This window comes from Alligator sinensis, unplaced genomic scaffold, assembly GCF_000455745.1.
Source record: "Alligator sinensis unplaced genomic scaffold, ASM45574v1 scaffold1122_1, whole genome shotgun sequence".
In the NCBI taxonomy this organism is placed as follows: domain Eukaryota; kingdom Metazoa; phylum Chordata; order Crocodylia; family Alligatoridae; genus Alligator; species Alligator sinensis.
Window position 1 is genome coordinate 86,670 of NW_005842467.1, and position 9,141 is coordinate 95,810.

Consider the following 9,141-nt stretch of genomic DNA (forward strand, 5'->3'; position numbering starts at 1 on the left):
CAACAGTGCTTTATTTTAAATTCAGCCCACCTCCATGCCGAGTTCAAAGCATGCCCAGAAGAGGAAGTGCCTTAGTGGCACCCAGCTTTCCCAACATCTGTATAGATCAGGCACTTTAGCGGAGCTTTTTTAGCCCTTCTATCTAATAGTTGACTGAATCTGCTTTAGATAAAGGTGTGAAAAAGCCCTGCTGAAGTATCCAATCTATACAGGTGCTGCAGAGCTGGACCAAAGTACCGCATTGCTGCTTCCAGTAAAGAGCAATTCCTCCCCCCGCCCAATCTGTCACTGCCTTTACTATAGATATAGGTATATCTATATTAAGTAAGAAATATTCTTATACATACTGTAACAGGGGGCCTTCCTGGGGCTGGTTAGAAGTTGGCCTGCCCACCTGTTTCTCCGCTAACCGCCCACCTCTTTCGCCTACCATGCCTCGATGGAAAATTATTAAGATATTACCCAGGAAGGAGGCTGCCCATTTCCTGCCCCAATGCCAGGGGGTGTCATCTGCAGCTCCAAAACCTCCCCTACACCATAGCTCATGCCTCTCAGATAGTATCTACATGATGTTCATAACCCACACCACAACTGGTGTTCCAGGGTCTGACAGAGACTCACTCCCTCCCTGGAGAAGCAAGTCATTGTGCTCAACCTTTAGGTCTTTCTTTCAACCCACACTCAGCCTCCTTATAGTGGAGGACTTACTGAGGTCAGGACTCACCCCTAACTCTCTGGCTGAGCCCATCCGTACTCAGCCTCTGGCCCAAACTACAGCATTAGGCATCCATGAACATACCTTGGCCTCTTTCCCACATATGGGGTTCCTACTATGCCCATTATAGGGCCTCTACACCATGCCCCAACCTGGTGTCTTTTCATCACCTTCACAGTCAGCTACTCATGGAGCTGGCCCTTGTGCTGCCCTTCAGGCTTATTCTTAGTTTGATCCTATTCAATGCACCCCGGGGACCGCCCTTCGGGCCTACTACCTGTTCAGTCCTACTCAACCCCCCTCATGCACAGCCCTTCAGGCCTACTCCCATTCAACTCTACTCTGTGTGAGGCCACACACCTATCCCCAACCAGGCGTCTATGGGGTCTTCCTCCCCTGTGGGCTCAGGTGGCTACAGCCCTTCTTGGTCCCCCTCCTCTACTGGGGCATGGGATATTACACATGTAGGATGGGGCCATGACTCATTCTCTTCTCTTAAAATCTGCTGTAGCCCCTTCACAGCACGGCCTCACCCCACTGGGAAGAGCTTGGCGCAGCACCAGCCTGCAGCACACAGATCCAGGGGTACATGCTCCCCCTACTCCGTGCCCTCCTGGATGAGTGGCAGGAGTAGGAGCAGGAGCCACTGGACAAGCAGGTGTTCGCCAGATGAGCTGCCAGACTGGCAGCTCCGGGCCAAGCAGCAAGTAGTGGCAGGAGCTGCTCCTGTCTCCCTGCCCCACCCCTGGATGACCCATGCCTGCCCCACCCTGTGCCATGCCTGCCCCACTCTGACTGGGCAGCGCTTGCCACAGCCCCTGCCTCAGCCCAGCCCCACTCCTCCCTCACCACAGGGACCCTGATCTGCCACACCACACCCCTTCCCTCCCTACCCTTCCACCACCCCAGACTTACCAGCTGGAGGCAGCTCTGCACACTGCTGGGCTGTGCTGCACTGTGGCTGCACACATGTACAGGCCATTTATTGGCCATATTATTGGCCTGATATAGCCAATTTCCAATACAGTACAATTTTTTTATATTGGTGCCGATTTGATTTTATACCAATGTATCAGTGCACCTCTAAAAATCTTCATAGAGCTTCATGTCTGCTGGAACCATTAAATTGTTGAGGCTGGTTTCCTGTATAACACAAGCCTTTTAATTTCACTCAGTTACCTCTATATTGAATGTAATAACTTGAGTGATAGGTTTTCCTGGAAAGTAGCTTTTTTCAGCTTGACAGTTGTTACACACTTGCAGCACATTGCTGCTTATCTGCTGTCTAAAGGGGAATGCAATACATTATGGCCATAGATTAGAAAGGACTTGAATTTGCAGCATTGCACATGAAGCGGATTATTTACTCCTTCTTCACAAAATTACTTCATGAACATATAGTTCTTAGAGTAAAAATGACTGAAGTAGTGACAAGATAGGGGTCAACACCTAAAGGCTAATTTAAAGCAGGTTTGATGAAGGATTTGAAGGATAAAAGTAAAACCTGTGGCATGCACACAAGCAAAGAGGATAGTCCAAGGAAGCGCATACTTAAGAGCACATAACCCCTTATGAGCATGCATTTGATCTGTAATCAGTTGGAAGGATAAAAGCACAAAAAGGTAATAAGGTCAGTGGAAGCAGGTAGCAGGAGGCTACAGAAGTTAGACATTAGCAATCCTCAGATTTTCTTTTGTAAAACATCCACAGCCCATTTACAGCCACAGGAAAGGGAGGATCTAGTCTTCCAGAGGTACCTGATCAGAAAGCCAAAGAGGCAATTCTCATTCTCTTCTTCCACAAGGAATGAAAAAGCTAGGCAGACTTTGCATAAGGCAGACTTCTCCCTCCCAGTAAGGCAGTGGTCCTCCCTCCAAAGCAGTAAGCTAACATCACAGCCTCAGAGCTCTGTCAAGGCTCTCCCAGACCTAGATTTGTGCCAACTGAGATTTGAAAGTTGAATTCATATCTATGCCAGGACCATAACTTAATCAAGAGGAAGGTCTGGACCAATACAGCACTAGGAACAATGCTGGCAACAGAATGTGGAAAAAAAGGCATACTCAAGTAAACTAAACTGTGCAAGTTATCCTAGTTGGCAGAGCAGTGAAGCCTAACCAGAAGTGTTTTGAGCTCTTAACTTGTCATTTCCATACTTTTAGACTTCTTAGAAATGTTACCTCAGCTCAGATATTTCTCCTTTCCTAATATTTTTCTGTGCTGTTCAAATTGTTTCCCATGCAGTTAGAGATATGAATTTTTAAACTTAACTCAAGCTTAACAAAAGCATGTGGATTTTTTTTTGGCTTGAAATTTTATAGAACAGAAATAACAAGAAGACCAAGCCATGACTTAATTTCATTTCCTCTCCACAGGATGCCAAATATCTCACTCCATACCAGCAGACTGAGACTTTTCTGCATGAACAGTTAAATGTATGTTTAAAAATAAAACAAATATAAAACATAATTTTGGTGTACCTTGTTATATTTTAAAATCCTCCTTATGGTGCAGTCAGAAATCCAGAACAGCTGCTTTAGTCATCGCAGCCTAGATTACCTTGTGTTTCTCCCAGGTGGTTTTCCAGCTCAACTTTTATAATAACAATTTTTTTTTATTTATTTTTTTTTACTTTTAGTCACATCTCCACAAGGCTTCTTAAGGCAACAAGAAAAGCTAACAATACAAGCATTGGTCGCCTTGCCACTGTAATGAAGTCATCATACTTTTCTATAGGCCACAATCCTTTAATAATCAGGATAAATAACAAGGAAATTGTTTTCAAGTAGTTTATCTACTAAGGAACTGAATTACTGCCTAATAAAACAGCATTGTAGCATTACTATTATTCGAACAAAGAGGATGTTTCCAAAATAGCATACATGGAAGATCTGTAAATTAATTTGAAAGGAATGCAGTTGTTTGACTGCAATAGGAACATATCAATCATTTAAATATGTTATTGATTCATAAAAGTGGAATTAATATTACCTCTCACTACAAAATGGCCTTCTGATATAAAATATTTAGACTGCTTTAAACCTGTTTGTAACTGTGAATAACTATTGTCTTGAATTAGTTGTTTTCAGAGGCATCATTCCCATCAAATCATTTGTTTTTAAGGCAGAGTACCAGTGATATGGAAACTGAATGTACATACTGCACTAGGACCCCCCCTTACAAGGGTCCCACCCAGCAGACTCAGTGGAGGTTTTGCTTCCCCTTTTTTCTTCTGAACACTGGCTTGTGGGCAGGTCAAAATCTTGCTGGTTTAAGGCAATTGTCAATTCTGTGGTGATAGAGGTTGTAGCTTGTAGGTGCTCTCATAGACTACAGATGTTGGGAATTGGGAGATGGTCCTACATTTAAGATAGGGAGACTAAAGCCATATGCTTATGTTCATGGGACCCAATTTATGATCATGTGGCTTACTTTAAGCTTGTGCAGACATTCATTAGTGCTAAGCCAGGAACACCATCTGAACTGAAGTGGGGGGAAGGGTGAGTGGGATTAGCGGTGGGGGGCTACTGGGTTTGCAGGGCGGGTGGTTGGTGGGTCTGAAAATCCTGTGTGGGGAGGTATGGTGGGTCCTGGGGTGGGAGAGAGTCAATCAAAAGGCTAAAAATCACCCAGTCAGGCAGGGCTGGGGTAGGGAGTAGGAAAAGTGCAGCTAAACAGGTACATATATTCAGTTAGATCAGGCATGGGTTAGCTCAATCTATGTAGTAAAGATTCTTAGTTGAACTAAGTTAGATTGGGTTGGCCATTTTTTTGCCCAATCTAAACTCCCCAAACAGATGTACAGTTCAGTACTTGGAGTGACCTAATGCTAACTAGGTCAATAGAAGTGCAATGTCTGCATGTTCCCTAAAGAATAACAAAAGCTTTCCTACTGCGCTTTAATTAAAATTTGTGGTTAGTTCATCTCATTCATGAATACCTGTGTTTATGTAACCTGGTGATGACTGCATGGTGTCAGCAGTGGCAAATGAGAAAGAACTTGAAAAAAAAGGAAGAATTTGAAAAAAAAGTAGGTAACTCTAAGCAAGCGAAACAATGAAACCACAGTGAAGGATAAAAGCCTCTGTAAATGATCTGCCTGCAACTGTTTACTCTAAGGACAGTTAGTCATGCAACTTTTGAAACATCCTTCTGCCCTCCTGCTGTTGGGCAATATGGAAGAGAACTGGAGAGCATTTAGAGAAGGTTTTGAGTGGTACTTAGTAGCCACAGGGTCAGAAGGGAAAAATGACAAGTCAAATCCTCAGTCTCTTGGCATGCTATGGGGGGAAGAAGTGCTGGATGTTTATAACAACTTTACCTTCAAAAGAGATCAAAATATGAAATTAAGTAAAATGCTATCCAGATGTCTGGGGAATGATACGTTTGAAAAACATAGATTGTTATGTCCAAACAATAGGAGATAGCATAGATCAGGATGTTATTGAACTAAAGAGGTTCGTAAGAACTGTGCTTTTCGGATCTTAACAGAGTCTCTGATTAGACATAGGAATATCTGTGGCATTGCAGACACTGAATTACAAGAAAGGCCACTGCAAGAGAGAGACTTGTCAAATGCACAGGGCAGCAGAAACTGATAGCCCAGAATACAGAGGTGAAGGCTCCAAAAGAGGTCATTCATACAGAAGGAATGAAAAAAATGTGGCCAGAAAAAACTGCCTCACACGGTGGAATTTTCCATCGGCAAGGGGAACACTGAGAAAGAATAGATAAGTGTGGAAGGCAACACGGCCCCAAGTGTAGTGCTGCATTTGGAAAGTTCTATTTTAACTGTGATGAGAGGAACCAGTTTGCCAGATGCCGCAGGTCCCAAACACAAAAAAACCCTCAAGTACATACAGTTGAGCATAAAATAGAGAAGATTGATTTGATTGATTCACCTATATCTATCACACACACACACACACACTAGAAGTGTACGAAAAAATGGTGTCATTTAAATCAGGCACTGGAGCTCAGGTTAATATTCTACCAGTGAGTAAATATAGAAAATTAAAATTTAGACAGAAAGTGAGTTCAGAAAGCTTCAAAATTACTGGCTGTTCAGCATAAATGTATCAGTGAAAAGGAGATCTATTGCTAGCATCCAATAGTAAAATAGAATATTGGCATCCTGTTCATTGTGGTACCTAGGGAGATGACACTAGGGTAGGCTCTGGCAGTTTGTGAGAAAGTAAATCTAGTTACATGTGTGCTTACAGTCTAAAAAGTCACATATATCACAATATTAGGATTTATTTGAAAGGTTAGGTTGTTTGCCAGGTGATATAGTTTAGACAATTATATAATATATAATTCAGACAAGTAAGTATCCCCCCATTATTTAGGCATTCAGGAAAGTATCTTTTGCTCTCCATGATAGACTTCAGCTGGAGTTAGCAAGACTGGAAAATTACAAGGGATACAAGACACCCAGCAACTTACAGAATGGGCAAGATTTGTATTTATTGTGAAGAAAAATAGTGGCAAGTTACATATATGCCACTTTCCAAGGCACCTCAACAAGGCTATCAAGCAAGAAAATTATAAATTGTCACCTACAGAAGAAATAAAATCCCAATTTGAGAAACGCATGATTTTTCAGTAAATTGGATGCTGCCTCAGGATTTTGGCAGCTGAAGCTCTCAAAGGAAAGCTTTAAACTATGTACATTTAATATTCTGTTTGCAAGATATAGATTTCTGCACCCATATTTTGGTATTACCTGTATTCCTTAAGTGTATCATAAAACCATACACATGATTGATTCATGAGCTTATTCCTAGTGTGGGCACTTCTGTGGATGACATTAGCATCTGGGGATCCACCAAAGAAGAATATGACCACAAGCATAAGGAAGTGTTGGAAGCTACTAAAGCTGCAATTTTGCAATAGAACAGAACAAAGTGAATACTGGGCAACTGGCGTTCATAACAGATACTATCTCTGTTGAGGGAGTGAGACTTGACAAGACAAAAAATTACAGCCATAGAAATTATGCTAAAATCCCAGTCAACAAGAGGTGCAACATTTTCTTAGAATGGTAATTTTTTCTGGGCAAATTCAATCCTAGTTTGTCAGCAAAAACAACACCATCCCTTGAGGATAAAAAGTGGTGTTGAAATGTAGAATAAGAGGAATCATAACTTGACTTGAAGCAATAGTGTAGAATGATAATCATAGGGTACATATACCCCACCCCCAATTATCACTACACTGTTGCTTCAAGGCAAGTCATGATTCCTTTTATTCTACATTTCAACACCACTTACTTGTTCACATATATTATATATCAACATATAAGAAAAGGTTCCCATTAGCATGTTTGTCAAAGTAGGACATGTGTTTTATCGTTATGCTCAGTGTTGTGGGATTTAAATCATCTTTATAGCTGGTCTCAATTACTGAGCACATGCAGCTCTTTGCAACTGTTTAATGATAGACACTTATTTGGTGAGATTTCTTTGTATGCGATTATGCAACAGCTGATGCAAGAGACAGTATTACATTTTTATATACCTGGGAAATCTTTAAAAATGTTGTCAGATGCTTCACAGTCAGAGGGTTGGTGCAGTGATTTTGCAAAAATATGATGACTATTGGCAATCAGCGGTATGTGCTTCCAAATCCATGACCAAGGCGGAAACCAGATATAAGGCAAATGAGAAGGAGTTACTAGGAATATTACTTGCCTTTGAAAGATTTCAAAAACATATCTAGGATCAGACCATCTACATGGAAACAGACCAGAAACCCCCAATAGCATTGTTTAATAAGACATTATATTCTGTACTTTGAGGATTTAAAGAATAATGCTCGCACTGCAAAACTGTGATTTAATTGTGACCTACACACCACATAAATATATATTACTGTGAATGTACTCTCAGAGGGCTATGAAAATAGCAAAGATCTTTGAGACAGAGGTACAAGCCTTCATAGATTTAATTGTCAAGTCTCTCCATAGAAAACTGTAGCAAACAAAAACAGAAATGGCAACAGAAACAGAGAAAGAAAAAGTAACTCTTGAAAGATATAATATTTAATGGTTGGCCAGGGTACAAAAGAGACTGCAACACAGCTGTAATAGATTATTAGAAATTTGGGCACAAACTTTTAGTGGTAGAAGGGATAGTTTTTAAAGGCAATATGTTGATAATATGGCACAGCCTCTGAAAGGAAATGCTGCAGAAGAGACAAGAGGGCCATTTTGGAATCAAAAAATTAAAAAGTGAGTATGTAAAGTGATTTACTGGTCCAGGATCAATAATGACATTCCAAGCATAGTAGAAAACTGCTACACCTGTTTAAAGTTTCAGCCACCTCAGCAGTCCAAACCTGTACAGCCTCATCCAGTTTTTTTAGAATGTATGAAAAGATTGGTACTGATTTATTTACCATATTTACTTGAGTTTTTCCCCAATTGGCATGAGCGAAAAATGTCCCTCATCACAGCATACAAGGAAATCTCACCAAAGAAGTGTCTGTCATTAAACTGCTGCAAATAACTGCATGTGCTCAGCAATTGACACCAGCTGTGAAGATGATTAAATGCACCCAAAACTGAGCATAACTATAAAAACCCTAATTATTTTTTTGGTAAGGAACCCCATAAGTATCATTTAACCTCCCTCTAAAAAAATCAAAGGTAAAAAAACCCAAAACTTTCTGTAACACCCATCAGCCCTTTGTATTATTAATTCAATGAAACAAATGTTACCAGTCCTTTATCCTCCATTTCTTTTCTGCTGCTTCTTTTTCAATTGTTTCTTTGTCCCAGTCAATGTAGGATTTAATTTCGTACAGTCCTGACTTTAGGCACACCCTTTCAGTGAAAGTCAACCCCTTACGCACTCAAAAGTTTCTTACTTTCCATATACTGTACTGGTATTAACACATGTTAACAGTGTTCTCATTATTATTTCCTTAGGCCAGTTTACACACTACACTCATGTAGTTTATATAAATGAACAGTCCTATGTCTGGCATCCCTACTCCCCCATCACTCTTGCTTAATACAGTTCTATTCTGGCTGGCCTTTCTCTTTTCACTTTCTAAAAGAACACACATACTTCCCTTCAAACCCACAGACCAACATACATATCTGCACAGAACCAGCAATCACCCTAAACACACCAAAAAAGCTGTGATATACAGCCAAGCCCTCAGATACCACCACATTTGTACCAAAGAGAACACCCAGGATTGCTACCTCACCAATCTTAAAAAGGCTTTCACCCAACAAGGACACTCATCCAGAGAGGTAGATCACACGTTTGAAAGAGCCACCTGGATACCACGTGAAGAACTGCTGCAGTACAGAAGAAAACCCCCCACAAATCGCACACCGCTGGTTATGACATATCACCCCTCCCTTGAACCTGTACGGAAAATCCTCAAAAAATTGCAACCCATACTAGACAGAG